The following is a 19,834-nucleotide window of genomic DNA, read 5'->3' as shown; positions in this document are numbered from 1 at the left end:
AAAACAAAAATTTGACACACAATATGACTTAATTAACTGCAGTTGTAACCATAAAATTGCATTCTAAATTTCATATATTTAAGTTATTTTATTTTTTTTAAACTTATCGGATTTACATGCTTTTGAAAATATGGATTAACAGACAATAAACACCTTAATAGATTTCATTCCAAACTTGAAGGATATATCTACTCGAAGTATCAAAATGGAAATATCTGTGTACAAAATGCTTTTCTATCGAACTCACATTGATTTTAGTATCATGTTAATTTATATATAAACATCCATTCGGATAGACTTCCACTGAATGGACTTCGTTCAAAATTTAATAGAAATCTGTCGATTTAATGTAAAGACTATATGCGAAATGTTGCCCATCCAGCTCAAAGTTATCTTTGTCCCAGGAAAACATGGAACAGAAAATATGTTTTCCATTTTTCTATCGATTGCAAGAGTTTCTCTATATTTAATATATCTATGTCAGTGACCATCTATTGGATGGACATGTTTTTCTATTAAAAGTAATTATAAATATATAGAAAAATATATAGATGTCATTTCAAATTAAAAGTTTGTATATAAAGAAAAACTAGTGAATAATCATTTTCCGAAAATATTTCAATTATTTACTCGAATTAACTTACAGTCTCTATAGAAATTAATCGTATTAGAAGAATTTATATATAGGTAATATAAAAGAACAATAAAAGAATTCTGAGCTTTATATAAGACAAAAATTTTTAAATAAGACACAGACCTTTAAATAAGAGGCAACATTTAAATAAAGGCGCATGCCTTTAAATAAGATTCATAACAAATGGAATATGCAACAATTCCTAAAATAATCTTTATTTCTCTCAACAATTCATTTTTTTTTATTTTGAAATGTCAAATGCTGAAGCATCAACAACCATTTCATTTTGATTCTCCAAGCAGATAATTTTAAAATTAAATGAAAACGCGTAGCGTGAAACAAAGAATAAATATCTTAGAAATATGAGTAAAATTCTGAACAAAGGATACTCAGTTCAAGTGAAAAGATATCCAGCTATCTTCAGTAATGTCATATCTTAAATCAATTTTGCGACTCTGTTTTTGAATCATTAAACACAAACGTGAAGCGCGTTCTTATAGCGAATTTCATCCTCTCCAGAGATATTTGATAAATAGATAAAAACTGATTTTATGGCTTGAAATATTATGCTCTTATAAGGTACTTTAAAAAAAGGGAAGAAAAGAATAATATCTCGATGCTGATATTAATTTTTGAGTGTTATTTTTTCTTTCATAAAGATTTATTTTGCGCGATGCTTTTCTTATAATGACTTTGTTCAATAAATAAATTCCAATAACATTGTCTTTAGAATTCACAAAAGGTATTTTGTTATTTTTTCTGTCATTTGTTGCATACCAGTAGCCGTTGGAGACCAGGTGATTCCCCGGGAGTAAACATGCCAAAAATTTCACTTAAATACTTAGTGAAATGTGATTTTAATGAATTCCCCAACAAAATATTTTAAATTTCAAATTTTTTATACATATACTTCATGCTATTTAAAAGTCGTATTTTGTTCTTTTCACTGTTCTGTGTATCCCACTAAATCTGTGTCCATTTTTTGTATACAACCGATTATATCAAAGGAAAGAATTTCGTATTTAAAAATGGGCGGAATTGAAAAATTTTCATCGTTGCTTGATTCTGAAATTATACCTTAATTCTGAGCACAATAAAATCTCAAACATTTTATGAAATGCATAATTTATATCGAAAAATATTCAACGTGGCAAAATAAGCCAAATCCTCGAATCCAAATCATCTGCAACGGAAATGAAGTTATAATGAAATATTTATTACAACTATGAAAATGAATTATGTTCCATTTCAATAGCAAAATATACAATTGTAAAATTGTGCTATAATTATTATAGAAATAAATAAAATAAATGGAAAAATTTGTGACAAAATAATAAATATGATTAAAACAATATTTATTTTATATCTCAAGAAGACATCTTTTTTAGACGTTTTTAAAGTTTTCGCTGAAAAAATGACAAAAGTTTCTTGACTTTTAATTATTTACAAATTTAATTAAAATTTATAAAAACTTGCTCCCAGGCTCACATTTTGAATCTTCAAAAATATATGTGTCCGATTTTATAGTTCTTGTCAATTGATGTTCCGAAATACACAAACAGTCAATTTTATTATTAAAATACCTGTCTTTTGCGAAATACCGAAAACTGACATGCCCACTTCTAAATAAGCTCCTTAAATATAACGTAATACTTTCATATATATTTCGAAAAATGTATATTTCCAAACATCAAATTGTGTTAGATATCAAGGCTGAGTCATTTTAATAAACTTGTACCCCTTCTGCTTATAGTGTGGACGAACTATCCTACTAATGTCAAGTCCCATGAGATCATAACACAATTAAAAGAGCAATTATCTTCTAACTTTCGTGATACCGTCACTTCACTTTCTTATTATTCATATAAACTAAGCAGGTATTTAATTAAATCAATCTTTCTTACTTTTCACCAATAGACGAAAATAATACGATTAAATATTTGAAAAAGAAATTTAAACGATTCGGGCTTTATCTATAACAATAAAAATGTTTTTGTTAAATGTACTAGAAAACCTCTTTAAGATTTAATTAAATGTAGTAAGAAATTTATAAAAAATAAATTCTTAACATTGAAATTATAATTTTTTCATTCATCGAAATTTTTTCTTGTATGGCAATATTTTTGGAAGTTATCTAGAAAAAGCTTCAAAATCCCGCTTAGCATTTAATAAATTAAAATTTCAAAGTGTGGATTCGTGAGAATAGGAGAACCAAGTTAGGACTCCTGCTCTTTCAAGAATAATTTTTGACAAATTTGATAGCTCTAAATCAAACAGTCTGTTCTTTGCAGCGAGAGCATAAACACACTTTCTGCTTTATTATTGGTTGAAATAGGTTCTACATACTTGTCATTTAATCAAATGCTCAAATTGGCGAGGTTTGACATATAAAGCCTTAGTATTTTTTAAAATATTAAATCCAGGCACTGATATTAAATCCAAGTTTATCCAGAGTTAATCCAGTTTTAAATTTTACATAAGTATATTCAAAAAAATATATAATTTCAGGGAAAATATAAATTAAAACTAAAATTAATGTAATTTCCCCCCGTATTATTTAAACTTTATTTCAGTGTGTTTGCCAACATATATTTGCATATATACTTTTGTATTTGTATTTTGAATATTTTTTTTTATTTGATTATGCTTCTTCAATTTTTTATATTATCTACTGTATATTTTTGTTAGTATGTGGGCATTTTTTTTTTGCATTTGTATATTCTCTTGTTTTCCCCATTTTTCTTTGCATTTGGGCACATGTCCTTATATTTGAAATTTATTCTACTGCCAATTAATTGTGTACTGACTTACATCTGTAAGCCTTGTTGTAGTTTATATATCAAGAAAAAAAATCCTCAAATTTAATGTAAAAATGTTACAAAAGAAAATATAATCCCTTAGTATCCAACAGACATATTTATTCAATTCAGTTACTATATATTTAATAGTAACCAAATAAAGGCCACAAAAATAATAGTTAACAAACATAAACATCTTGAAAAAATTAGATATTTCTGTTTATAGTAATTTCCTCTTTCATCATCTATCACTATTTTTAACAATATATTTCTTAGTTTTTTTAAAAAGTATATAATATTTTTGACACATTTGATATATATATATATATATATATATATATATATATATATATATATATATATATATATATATATATATATATATATATATATATATATGTAACAGCGTAAAAACATGAATTTTATATCAAATTATTTTAATAGTTTTTAATTAATACTATCATTATATAATAAACTTCTAAGTGAACGAATAGTATCATCTTGTCCTTTTCTTTCAAAGGCATTTTGAAAAGAGGACAACTCATGTTAGTATGGATTCTTACTTAAAATTCTAAAGATAAAACGTTTTAAAGTAACAGAGATAAGATTGAATTAAAAAAAGAGTGTATTCATTTCTGAAATTAATTTTTCAGACCTTAAGTAATTATATCAGAATAATTGGGCGTTTAATATATTAAAGATTTATATTTCTTACTTGTTCGACAAATGGAACCGATTTCGACAAAAATGTATTAAATAGAATTACAATATTTGCGCAAATCAGAATGCTTCTAATTTCTTTATAAACTTAGAAAATGTAATTAATTATGTAAACTGTATTTCTTTCACAAAATATAATTTTTCTGAATTAATTTATTTCATTTATGAAACATTTATCTGAGATGACATATACTATCTTTTATTCGAATTAAAAATTTCAAAGTAAAACAAACATTTTTTAAATGAGAAAAAACATTTTTTTAAAAGTTGAATTACATTATATAAAAATTTTTTCAATAGAAAATTTAATTCATTCAACGTTTTCAGTTACAAAATAAATTTCAATATTTTTTTTCATTTAAATAAAATTAAAATGTATTATTTGGAATTAATTAATATTTGATTAATATAATTGATTTAGGCTTAGTTCCAAAAAATTTGTTTTTTGAAGAATCATTGCACTTTTGAGACAGAAGGAAATATCATCTACATATAATGTTTCTCTTGATTGCTTTTCAATATTTTTTAAGCATTAGATAATTTGAACAAAAAGTTAATAATTTAATTTCGGCATCAATATTTTTTTTTTATTTTTCAGAAATCATAAAATATTTCTTTTTTTTTGTTTAAATTATAATTTCAGCTATATTCAATAGATGCATTGAATTAATCTTGGCCTAATTTTTTTTCTTGCAAAACAATAAAAAACTTGTACGAACGTATATATAATTTTCCCTATAAAGGCACAAAATAGAATAAAATCCCTGTCCTTGAAAAGATTCGAAAAACAAATCAAAAGTCGCATATATCACACAATACTTAATCCTCCATGACAACTAAATCTATGTGAGATTAAATCCTAGGTGGTTCACCTTGAATGGTGCACTAAAAAAATTACTTTAAAAAACAATTTAAAAGAAGTTAATTAGTGCCGCAAACTGCGATATAATTAGAATAAAAAATTCTACTAATGCGAGCATGTACGAGGCTATGTTGCAAATTAAAGGATGAAAAAAAAATAAGAATTAAGGGAAAAAGGAAAAAGAAATGAACGGAACACAAAAACAGTTGCAACAAAAGGGGTAGGTGTGAAAACGCGAGGTTGCAGAGAAAGAGCTCATTAGGAGAGATTAAGTTGTGTTTTTTCCATGTAATGAAAATTTCACCGAATAGATTTAAGAATCGTTATCTGCTAAATCTGCAATTCTCTAAATTTAGAAGGTGTAAGAAGAAAAATATTAATACGAAACTTTTGTTTGGTTCAAAACATTATATGATATTTAACGGAAATTCGAATTAAAAATTTCTTTTTCACTTTTGTTTAAAATATATTTTTGGAAAATCTTCAGCATTCTTGCTTAGTTTTAGGTATTTATTTTTATAATTCATTTTCAAATTATTCCTAAAAATAAATGAAAATGCATTAAAAAAATGTATTAAATAAAAAGGAATTTATAAATTTAATAAATCAAAATGAATGAAATGAATAAATGAAATAAATCAAATTAATTTACGTTTTTGATAGCATGATTTTCCTTTAGAATCTTTAATGTAGAACATTTTAAAGTCTTCTACAGTTGTTTTCAAATTATTCATGTAATTAATTTAGTAATTATTCTCCTAAATAGCGTCTAATAAAGTTTCTTTTCCAAGAATAACATTTTTGATATATCACAAGATTCATATGAATTGTAACTATTGATTTTTTTGTAATTATTACTAACTCTACTCATTCTAATAAACACAACGGAGTTCAATCTGTTTTTAAGAAATTATTTCAAGAGGCAATAATATGCAGTAAACGATATTGGTTTAATTATATTAAGCTTGCAATGTTTTTTCTTCTTAATATATTGTGCATAGATATAATTATTGTAGACATTATTAATTGTAGACATTGTTAATTATTGTAGACAATCATAATAAGTTTTATTTGCACACGATTTTAATCTAAGAAAGATGCTTCTGTTTTAGAAAATATTTTAAAGGTAATCTAGTACACAAATCATGAATTATTTATTCTTCAAAGAAAAATTTCTATGAGATTTAATTTTAGGTGTTTGACCTTTGTGTGCATTTAAAAAATATTGAATTACTTTAAATACTCTTTTAAAAGAAGTTAATTAGGGTATTAAATTGCGGTGCAATTAGAATAAAAAAGGAACAGTTATTCAGAATTTGTAGGAAGTCATCTTACATATAAGAAAAAATCGCTATGCTAAAGAAAAAAAGAATGAAATACGGCTTGAAAATGGTTACTTCAAAAGAGATGTGTTAAATTATAGAAAAAGATCTAATTAGCAGGCGTTTTCTACTTAAAGAAAAAAATTCTTTAAAGAAAAACTAAGCGATGCTTGTACTATGAAAGTAATTATTTAAATTAAAAAATATAATAAAGATATGTTTGGAACTTAAGAATTGACACCAAATTATTATCTGCCACTTTTTAATTTTCCATACGTTATTCATCCGGTAGATATATCTTGAAAATGTATGTTACTTTTACAGGTAAAATTTTGCTTTAAGAAATGGTCCAGCAATAATTTTTACAAATACGGAAATATCCTTTCTTTAACTGTCAATAATATATAAAAATTATTGTTTACGAAACTTTAGAGCCTGCATATTGTTTAGAAAATACTATATAAAAAAACGTATTTACTAGGTTTTTTATGCTTTAAATTAACGAGAGTTTTGTTTGAAATCATTAATGTCGTTATAATGCCGTATGGTACTATGTAAAAATCCAGGTTATCTGTTGATTACAGACATAACATGCGTGTGAATAAGTATGCAACTCTAACATAAGATATTTTTTCATTTAAGGGACATTGAGTTTCAATTATGATTTCTGAAATAAGATGCAATAAATCTGTTCAAAATTTTGTGAAGTTAAAAGCATCATAAGATCATTAAAAAAGTTATACTTTAAATTAATAAAATTTTATATTTCTAATTTTAGAAAGTAATATACTTTTCCAAATCGTAAAGAATGCTGATTAGATCTTCCTAAAAAATCTGGAACGGAAAGTTTTATTTTATTGCTATAGAGAGAACATTTTCTGATAAATCTAAAACAAAGTTATAAATATATTAAGATTTTTGAACAATCAAGTATAACATCAGTTTCAATTTTTTTTTAAAATGAGTTCATTTACGCTTCAGTGAAATATGCAAGTAAAAATAATTAGTAAAGTAGATTTTTTTTAATACGAAGAGAATATTGCAAACATATCACCATCTGCATTTTTCACTTTTGAAAATTATTATTTATCGTTAATATTTTAAGAAGAAAAAACCCGGTAATATTTCTGATGAATAAGACATAGAAACAATATACGCTATTTAAAAAAGTGAACTTTCCTTAAATCTTCTATCTTATAAAGATTCAATACACTTACACATTTTTTTTCATATAAAATCAAGTAAATTATCTTTTATCAAAATTTATGGCTATGTTGAAAAATTTTAAAATAACATTCATGCATATTAAATAATTTTCAATAAATATTATAGAAAAACCTTTTTTTGTAAAATTTATTTTATTATTTAAATATTCTGTTGATCATTCCATAAGAACTCTTCGCTTATATTAAACAAAATCCTGCAAATGATCAAAAACGTTTTTGAGAAAAATAGTTATTCAGATTAAAAATATTGTCTCGAAGTTTGCTGAAAATGTTCTGCCCCTATATTCACGGACTGTCTCTTTCCCAGAATTGACAATTTTCTTAGAAAAATTATGAAAATATTTTTCAGAAACATTGCATTACAGAATAAAAATAGATAAATTCATAGCATATAAATAATAATAATTAGGAGTTTCTAACAGTTTTTTAAGGCACGAGAGAGTTATTTAATCATCCAAATGACTGATTAAATTATCTTTATTTTCCTTCATTTAAGAAAATTTACTAAACATATAACTAGGAGCTCCTAAATATTTCATATTACGCTAACGCCGCAACCATGTCAACCTTTCTTCCTATACAGTTTAGTTCTAAATATTAAACTTCTTTAGAAAAAAAAATTCGATATTCTTGTAACAATAGCGAAATACATAAGTATAATTGTTTCTATTTGCTCTCAATATAATCACTTTTATTTCCCTCACTGTATTTTCAAATTTCAGTCAAATAAGATATCTGAGTCTTATAAATGCATATATATAAGAATTTAAGGAAGGTTTGCTATATACTTACATGCGAAGTAATGTGAATTGAAATAATGTCTTTTACTAAATTAAATTTAATTATTTATGTATATTTTTGCATATATATAGACAGTATATAGCTATAAACATTTTAATCTCACATGCTGATTCATTATACATCTTACATCAAAAGTGCAATGTCTATCTACTTTCTACAATGAATACCTTATCAGGTGCAAAACATAACAACTCTCAGCCAATTCTGATCGTCTGACCTATTCTCAACAGCTTTCCCCATTTGCATCAACGAGTCGCACGAAACAACAGAGGCAATTACATTGCAACCTATAGGCGGTGGCTTCAATCCGCTTCCATTCAAAACATCGAATATTAAACGGATAGCTGATGTGCAGCATGCTAGTTTACGTTAGGAAACTATTCAACAATTCGCCGGATTCTCAGCGATACTCAAAGCCTTTCCATTGGAGGTTTTGAATTATTCGGAATGTGCAGCAGTCCCCATGTTAATATTTCAGACGTGCTTTGAAGTCGTATCACGTGATTAGTTAGCAGACGTAAAACGAAGTGCTAAGGCATATAGCATTATATACCCTCTATGTAAGTGTGTTTATTGTCAAACATCTATGAGTTAAAGTTCTGGAGAGATTTTGAGAATTATCTAAAGCAAAATCTGACTTCTTGTCACTTAGTTATCATTAAATAAATTAAAAAGTTAAATATAAACTTGTTTGACATATGTGCAGCTTTAGTGAATTTTTGGTCTATCAATTTTTGAGGATTCTGAAGATTATCTAAATTATTTCAGAAAGTGCTCTTCATTCATTTCATTAATTACAAATGAAGATACTTTCCTCGCAAAGTAAATTATTTAATTTATAATGTCAATAAAATTTCCATTTCAAAAATAATGCTGGAATTTTTGTAAATTAATTTTATGTAATGTATGGAAAAATGCTAGTTACTTTCTACCTCATGTATATTTTTAATTAATTAAATTTTTAAAGAATTTTTTGACCAGTGATAAAATGTGTAATTACTTTTATTTTGTCACCTATGGAAGTTGATAAATTTTCAATATTTCAAAAGGAAATTCACATTTTATTAAATAAACAATGGAATATAAAATACTTCCAAAGGTTGACAATTTTTCGTATCTGTAGAATAAAAATTTAAACTCATATTATAAGAATATCGAAAATACTTAAACAATCATTATGAATCTCAATATAAATAATATTCTTAAAAAATTTCAAGCCTATATTTGTAAAATATAAAAAAATAATAATAAATTTTAAAATTATGCTTTTGCATTTCCTTTGTCCATGCAAATAATAGTATATGTTTTCCATGCAAATAGTAGTATATGTTTAAAAAACATTGCTTGCAAATATAGTTTTGACAGTATCATATTTGTTGTTAACCTGAAAGGAAGCTTCTCATCGTCATCATCGTATATATATATATATATATATATATATATATATATATATATATATATATATATATATATGGATGTGTGTATGTGTATGTCGGCAGATAATTTAACTTACATTTACGAAATTCGTCGCATGCATTCTTGGAGAATAAAAATATGCATTTCAGAGAAATATTTTTAAAATTAGAATTTGAAAAATTAGAATTAGAATTTGAATTAATTAAAAATCCTCTGAATCCTAGAATATTTTAATAATTTTCTGAATATTTACTTGAATTTTGGAATATAGAATACTTTTTAAAATATTGGTATCCAATGGATGGTATATATATATGGATTGGTATATATATATGGATGTGTGTATGTGTATGTCGGCAGATAATTTAACTTACATTTACGAAATTCGTCGCATGCATTCTTGGAGAATGAGAATATGCATTTCAGAGAAATATTTTTAAAATTAGAATTTGAAAAATTAGAATTAGAATTTGAATTAATTAAAAATCCTCGGAATTCTAGAATATTTTAATACTTTTCTGAATATTTACTTGAATTTTGGAATATAGAATACTTTTAAAAATATTGGTATCCAAAAATGAATTTTATATGTTCAAATTTTTTAATAATTTAGCTATTTAAGGTTGTCAGTTTAATAGTTGAGCAAATATTTTTATCGCTTTACTTATTATAAAAAGTAACTTTTTATCTTGTTTAAAACAACTTATTATATTATAATCTTGAAATTCAAACCATTTTCATTGTTTTATCAAATATTTAATCGCATATTTTTCTTCCGTTATTGAAAGTTGAAGTGGGTATTTTCTGTTAAAAGTATGTCGTATTTACAAGATCGATACAAAACTGAAGTCACATTACAACGGAATTTAGAAGTGAAATGAACCAGACAACTTTTACATTTTGGATAATTCTGTAATATTATGGTACTGATGTCTGTAGAAAGTTTAATGAACGTAATAAATAGAAATTAAGTAAAGAAATTAAAATAACTCGGGGTTTTTTTTTTGTATTTTCAACAAATGGAAAATTTGGCTGAATCCTTACGTAAAATTATAAGTAAGCGGTTAATCTGTAATGAAATATAATCAATTTGTTATCAGTTGGTATCCAGAGCGACTACTTTACAATAAAAATAAAATGTACTTAATTAGTGCTTATAATTATTGAAAGTAAAAGTAAGTAAAAACACTAAAAGAATTATATAGGAATATGCTAAATGGATGTCAAGGAGATTTAAGTAAATAAATATTTTGAAGTGAAAATTAAAACTGTGATTTGATTGAGGTGGCAGAAGTTCTCTATTTTCTTGTGGATTAAAAAAAAATTCGAAGCCTACAAATAAATTCATGATTTAAAGTCGGGAGATTTCAGGATTTGTATTATATTTCGCCTAGCATGAATTGCCTCTGTAAACTGCTACAAAGGATATTATACCGATAGAGCTCAATGGCATGATTTTAACCTCGAATGCATAACTGAGATTTGGGTTTAGCAGCTTTACGCTCCCCAAGAATTTTCGTAGATTTGTATTCATAATATCAGTAAATCTTTTTCTCCTTAGAGTATGTATATAGTACTATATACTAATAAATAGATTATAGAATCATTTTACAAATAATGAGTACGTATTCCACATTTATTCTACAATTTTCTATGTACAAAGAAATCGATAATATATGTAATCAAATGCCTCAATTCATCTTATTTTTCTATAAACCGATTTTTGTACGCCCGTGTTAACAGTACTCAAAATGTTGATGTTATTTTTTCACCGTACAGTAAATATTTGATCCCCTCTTTGAGAGATGAAAGCTGTAAGAAATGAAAAAGTAATAAATTCAAAGTGTATCTGACAAGAATATAAAAGCAAGGAAGTGAAAGTTTCTCAGAAATCACAATCTATTGAAGTTCATATTCACCAGAGTTTTTAATTTTTGTAGTTTTAGTCAATTTATGTTCTGTTGTTGACATCGTAACAAAGCAACATACATTTGATGGCGTCGATGTTGAGGCTGTTTTTTGACAGTACTTAAATTAGAAGTACTATTAATCCACAAAACTTCAAATGTAACATATGGTTTTTGAAGTCCGTGGGAGGCAGATAAAACACGTATACTAGAGAGTTTTGTAAAAATATATAATACAAAAATTTATTAACTTACATATTTATATATAATAAACGTATGTTAATAAATTTCATAATTTTTTATAAACATATTTCATACAATCCTTGTTCTTTTTTTTTTAATTTACACAATTGAATTTTCTGATGGGTCTTTCAAACATCACGTTGTTATAAAATTTATTGGTGCCTGAATTCCCTTTATAACAATAGACAACTATTTCATTTTACGACCCTATGCCTTTAATTTTTTGCATTAAATGATTAATATTAAAATATTTTTCTGCTCTCCTTTAAGCATGTAAATGAAGATTGCTTACTTTGAATAGACAGGTAGATTAATAACTCTATTCGTATAGACTTTCTACTACTAAATCGAACGCAATGTACATATAAATCTTGCAAAGTTTTATTATAAGGATTATTTTGAGAACAGTATAATTCTTCATCATTTGCAAATTTATTAAAAAAGAAAATTTTATAATTAGAACACTATAATAAGTATTCATTTTATATTCCTTTTCAATAGCTAATATAAAAAAGATATTTATGGATGTATTATCTTCTTCAGTTGATAGCATTTAATCCGATCCTTTCATCACACAATTTCAGTTTCCGGCATCATTCTATTACATCATCTTATACAGTTTTAGTCTTTTCTAAATCTTTAAATAGGGCACAAAACATCGTTTTTAGTTTATATTAAATATTAAATGCTCATTTTTATTGTATACTAATGTCATCCATATTAGCAGAAAAATCGTCATAGCTTCTGAATTCTTAAACAGTTTTCATTATTATCATACATCTGTGTAAATTCAAAATAAATTTGAAAACAATTTGTATTTAAACATATAAAATCATTTATTAGCTAAAATTATATATTCTATCATAAGCATCTGGTCTTAGTTAAGGATCAATCTTCAACTACGAAAATTCTAGAGGAAATTTAAATTCAGTAATAAAGAATATAAGCAGATCCTAATAGCATAATGCTGGATATCTTAACTGTGTTACAGTAGAAGTTTATTTGGTATATTTATTAGTATTTTAATCTTTTCAATATTATCATGTATTTGATACGATGTCTTCATTTTGAATAAGTATTGTCAGAAGGGTAAATTAATTAATTTCCTTCAATTTGAATATTGATGTATTCTGTGAGTAAGAAAATTAATTATTTTAATTTTTAATATTTGCCATACAACAGAAATTAATAATTTTAAAACAACTATTTTTCACACCTTATTAGTTTCATTTGCTAAAAGATGAACTATAAGAATAGGAGTTAAAGAAAATTCAGTGGTTTAAAAATGATATTTTTTTCATATAAAGCTTTTTAATTTAATTTAATATCGTTTTCCGTTTATTTTTCAAATTGAACTATTTTAGAAAGAAATTTATTTATGGGAAGAAAGAAGTACAGGTATTGTGATTTATAACTTTATGAACATAAGTATAATTTTAAAAATTAGTTTATTTATATAAGGAAAAATAAAAATGTTTACATAGAAAAAAGGTTGTATTAATTTTATGCATTTGAATGATTTTGTATAGAAGTTATTGATTTAAATTATAAAAATAGAAAGATTTTTTTTAAAGCAATTCAAATCTCTTTTCTGCTTTCACTTCCAAATGCATTCTACTAATTATCTAATCTTTCCATTTTTAAGATATATTATAAACCATGTTTTTAGTGCCTGCGTAAATTATTTCTTATTTTATTTTTCTACTTCATTTTACATATAGTTATTTTTTATCTTCATTCTTTAACCGTTTGTAGAAAATAAAAAAAGCTCAGCAAATACGTATGAATATTTTAAAAATCGACTTCATAAACTTTTATTCCAAAATGTCGGTAGAGGCGCTGAAATTCGTGAAAGAATTCCAGGGCATGCAGTAGAAGAAAATTTCGTTCGCTTGATCATAAGTAAACTCGAAGAACACCATTATCATACAAGGAAAACCGAATTGCCAAACATTTTCTGAAATGTTCGGGAATAACGCTGTACATTTTCACCACAGCTTTTGAGTAAAAAAGCAACTTTGTATACATTTGTATCAACTCTACTTCTATAACGTCAGCAATTTCTGGAGCTTTAGGAAGAACGGCTTTCATATATATGTGACATGGCGCGATTCTGTAAATTGCGAAAGCGGTTTATTTTACGGTATGGCATTCTTCTTGATTTTCGTATAACATTTCTCTCAAATGCAGTTATTACTTATGAGTAAAGCTTTATAAAAATTTATTTTAACCTTTTTTATGTATAATGTGTTCATATTTTATCTAGTACTATTGAATTTATAATTTTTGAAGGCTTATGATTAAATTTTGAAGCAATGGAATTTTAAAAGTTTGATGAATTTTTTAAGGCTTAACAATTTATCATTTGTTTGAAATATGAATGTGGAGTGAATGTTTTATAATAAATATTTGAATATATTTAAGAAAAAAAAGTATAAATATTCGGAAAATTTCTTATTTATTATGAAAAAAGAAATTTACAACAACATAAATTTAAATTGTAAACCTTAATGTAGTCTTATTAAAATAATAAACATCATAGTATTAAAAATGCTCCTAAGTAAGTTCATCTAATATTTTTTTCTTGCAATCAAAATTTTTGGTGAAACATTAAATTAATAATAAAAATTTGCGTTTTCGCAAACTTTGTGCATGAGCACATTTAGTGGTATTTTGAAAGATCCAATAGTTCACCTTGACATGGTGACGTGTCGATACTGCCTCGTTCAGAGGTCGGGGTGACCGGCTGTACACAAGAAGTTCACCTTTACAAATTTTCGTCAAATATGTTATTGAAGAAATTCATCAACATTTAGTAATCATGTATATTCGCATCTAGGTGCCTAATTATGGATAAATAGCCAAATTTTTGTTTTGTAGTATAAACACATGGTCTAGAAAAAAACCCGTCAATATAATATCTGTAGTATCATTTATATCCAAATTTTAAAATTGCTAGACCCAAAGATCACCTTAAATAGTTTTAGTGCAAATTTTATCGCTATTAATAACAATAGAATCATATTAAATTCTAATGTGAATTTTGAGGAATGCACACAAACAATTATAAAGACTGAAACAAAATCGTTCAGTGTTCAAGTATTAAAATTCAACTTATTGATGTTTAAAAATTGTTTATAAGGAATCCGCTTCATAAAACTATTTTAAAAATTCAATTTATCTTCTGATATTCCGATATAATTTATATCCTGACTCTCCATCCGACCCGCCAGAAAGCACGCGGAAAAAAAGAAAAAAAAAACTGAATGACCGGACCGCCGCAACAGTAACACCGGCGGGAACTGTGATTGAACTGTGGGGGCTATTACTAGACACGGCATATCCCTTCCCGTAGGAAGTACGTCCCGTGATCGAAGAGAGGAGCCAGACCCCCTCCTTTTTGTGTACCCTCCAGGGTGACGAGATCCAATCACCATAACGGAAGCCTCTCATACTCATTTCGAGGTGTGCCCCGAGGGTGATATTCCGACATATATATATCAGATATTAACATTTTATTTTCTGATCCATATACATATTATACATATTATTTTTGCACTATAGTTTTAAGGCTTCAACATTCCCTCAAATGGAATAAGTTAATTAACATACAAGGGATATTATATTAAATAGATCTTAAAGTATTTTTTTTATTTGAGAGAATTATTCTACACATGTATACATATTACTCATCTTTTTATAAGTTTGATTATACTAACTATTTTAATAAACATAAAAGTAAGGCACATTTATGGCTCATATTTTTTTCAAAAATATTCGGTGATTAAACACGTAGTTCTGCAAATTTCATTTTAATTATAAATGTTGTTCTACATGATTTTCAAATTATTTTTGCTTAAATAATGAATATTATTTTGAATATAAAACAATTATATTATTTTTGCATTATGGTTTTTTTTAATTTCTATTTTGTAATAAAATCGATAACTACATATTTTTTTTATTTATTAATAGTACTGTACATATTTTTTATTGTTAATAGTAGATGAAATTAAATCTCACTATACGAATGCTAGTAGTAATAGCTTCGTTAAAATTAGTATTACGGCTTTTCCATATTTCTCTATTTTACAAACAGATATCATTTGTCACATTTGAACCGAGTAAAAGAAAGGGCACACATATTGCTAATATTATGTAACGTTAAAACTTAAATGAATTTATTTTGCTTTTTTAATAATAAGTTAACTTATGTATAAAATGATAATTAATTTCGGAGACAGGTTAAAATAATCAAACATTATTATAGCTTTTTTTTTAAATCGAGAATATATATATATATATATATATATATATATATAAAGATAAGTAAAGATAAAAAAAAATATTAAATTAAAAATCATTCTAATTGTCTTTAAACACATCAAAATTTTATAAATTGTTTAACAATATTTTTTTTATTATGAAATATGTTTACTAAAACAATATAAACGGTTGAATACAATTTGATATTTTACCCAGATTAATTATTTCTTAACAAATTGCAGTTTTTTGTCTCAATTAGAAGGAGAATGTTTGGTGAATTTGGAGGGAATGTATATCTTTCGAATATCTTTTGCCATACCCGAAATAAAATCATCATAGTTAATGTTTTTTATATATATATTTAATACTAAAATTTTTTCATTTTTCTTTTATTTGGTACCAGTTTCCACAATCCATAAATCTATTAAATAAAATGCGCTGCAAATAAACATTTCCCTAGGAAGTAAATTAAACGTATCATTAACTAAAAACAATCATTAAATAAATTTATTTTTCAGCTATGAAATATTTGCTCCATAATGTGCCTCCTTTTTTACCTAATATATGCTCTTTGAATGACAACATATGTCAGCAGAATATAAGATAAAAATAGATTAAATGAATAAAAATTACATTAAGTGAATACCCGAAGGAATTAGGTTTTGCAGTGTAACCAGATTACAGATTTCTTAACAAACTATCAGTTTTATCTCAGTTAGAAGCATAAAGTTTATATAATTTTGAAGAAATGCATATCTTTCAAAACTCTTTAGCCGTGTCTGAAATAATATAATGGCGGCTAATGTTTTTATATCATATCTATTTCAAACTGCAGAAAATTTCCTTTTCCTTTTTCAGTGATTTTATTAACTTAATTTGTGCCATTTTCACACTCCATGAATCTATTAAATAAAATGGATTTCAAATAAAACATTTCCTTAGGAAGTAAATTAAATGCATTATTATCTAAAAAACAATCTTTAAATAAATTTTACATATAATCTACGAAATATTTGCTGCTTAATATCCCCTCATTTCTACTCAATACATGCTTTTACAAAAATCTTTAAAATTTGGAAAGCTGCATGAAATCCTACAAAGACCTTTGAAAAAAATGTTGAACTTAAGAAATGCACCAAATAATATTTAGGAAAAGACAGGTCTGATGTTTGTTTCAAATTTTGAAAAATAATAAAAAGGAATTCTAACGTTTTATTTCACTTACAGTGAAGATATTTTAAGGTAATCTTCACTTCCGCGTAATAATGTCCTACTTCTCTTCCTGGATTTTGCAAAAAGCAAGCAAAAAAAAAAAAAATGTTTTCAACAAATGTGATAAACTTTGACTTAACATGGTACAATTCAGTTTACTGGAATCTTGCCATCTTTTCTGACGTTAAAGCGTCACCAAAACGTGTTCTGTGATTTAAAAGCAGAGTAGTTGAGTTTGCAGAGGAAGATGTAGTCAGAGAACCATTTTAAACAATGTTTGTATCTCTTGATATTTTGAACACAAACGTAGTAACGAAACAACAATTGTTTCGATTCAGTTATTTATTTTAAATTTAGGGAGCATGTGTCGCAACATCCAGTGCAATTTCCAAAAGTAAATAGGAGAAATGTGATTATGCTTACACAAAATTATTTAAATGAATGTAAAAAGAAACTAAACTATATGAAGTAATATGTGTTACAAATTATATTGAATTAAAAATGTCGTACCACATAGTTTATTTATATGCATTCCATTTCGATGCAGTAAACAATATTTTTAAGGAAACGGGAATATTTTAGACAGCAGAAAATGTATGTATTTCAATTTAAATAAAGAGATTTCTTACAGTTAAATATTATAGATAATGTAAAATTTACTAGACAAAAAAAAGAATTTTCCTTACAACATAAAATAAATGTTTTTTTTTTAATTATTTGAATTTCAATATGAAACCGAATGTATGGTATGACATATAACCCTCAAATTTATTATCACACTTATAAAAAATTATATTTGCAAAAAATTTATTCAAGAGAAAAAAAAACATGTCGGTATAAGTTCAATACTTACTGTAAATTATCTATTTTAACGAATTTAAAGTAATGAATTTTAAAATATATTGAATCGCTTACTACATGAAAATTTAAAAAATACCTAGCATTGTCCTATTTTTAATTTAAATATTTCTTAAAACAAAGATAGATACAAAGTGTGAGATACAGATACAGAGATAGATACAAAGTTTTAATAGATACAAAGTGTGTGTGAATATCGTTATACAAAATCAAAAATATCATAAAACTTTTCAAAGTCAAAAAAAATTCTTAGAGAGACATAGTGCAAAAAAATAATCTATATAAAAATTGAAATTTTAAACATACCAAAATAAACTAACTTTTTTATCATAATGACGTTATTGATAACATATTTAAAATGTAATTCATGAAATTTAGACTATTTATATTTATGTGTATTATAAATTTCCAGAATAAATTAAATGCTTCCTATTTTGGAGAAATTAATAATTTGACTTTGCGAACCTTTCCAATTCATTAAGGTAAAAATTAACACGGAGTAATTCAAGTGAAAATTCTAAAAAATTTATGGTTAATCCAAAGAAAGCGAATAAAACTAAGGAAAACGAACACAATATATTAAAGAACAATTTAGGTATGCGAAATTTTTAATATATTAATCAAGCATACATTATATATGATTAATAATAATTATCATTATCAACGAAACAATAACACAAAAAGTGAAAGTTTAACTTATGAATATAATTTTTATGAATATTTAGTGATATAACCCAATGCTATAATCTTTATATTATTAATTTAAGCATGTATTAAGTTTTCTTGATTAAAATAATTTTCTTACTAAATGTTGAATATTATCAACACAATCAAGGAACGCTATTTCCAGAAATTTGATATTTTGTAAATATTTATTAGTATAGTTACCGAATTTCTCATCTATCTAAAACTTAACTTTGATCAATGAAATTCTAGATTTTTTTTTTAACTCAAACAATAATCAATGACTGTTTCTATTTTCTCATGTAATTTACACTGCGACAGAAAACTGCATTTTGCAATTTACATAGTATATTTTAAAAGCAACACTTAAGTAAATTATTGCTCTAATAGCTATTACAGTAATGTGGTAATTTAAGTTTTACTCTCTTAAATATTAGAACACACTAGCAAAAAATACTGTATAATATATTGATATACTATAACAGACACTAATGTAGAAAATAATGCACAAGAAGGTTATTCTAGTCTCATTTAATATTTATAAAAGTTAGAGGCACTTTAAAGGAGAAGACAAAAATACTTTACGTAATCCTAAACAAATAGATGATTTTAGAGAAATACAACTAATATTTCAAAATACAAACTAAAAAGTAATGAATTATAATGAATAATAAGAAAGTATTTTTTCTCTTATCGGCGAATATAATTTTTCCATATGGTTTTAAAATTGCTGTTATGATTTCCTATGGCAAACTTTTGCAGGTATTTGCTGTTATAGTGTATAATATAAATCCCTCAGTAATTATGATGCAAATATTTTTTTAGAAAATGCAATAAATTTATTTTGAAAGAAATTATAAACTAAAGGCATTTATATTCATTACA

Source organism: Argiope bruennichi, chromosome 4 (genome assembly GCF_947563725.1).
Source record: "Argiope bruennichi chromosome 4, qqArgBrue1.1, whole genome shotgun sequence".
Taxonomy (NCBI): Eukaryota; Metazoa; Arthropoda; class Arachnida; order Araneae; family Araneidae; genus Argiope; species Argiope bruennichi.
Note: the sequence above shows the minus strand (reverse complement) of the source record.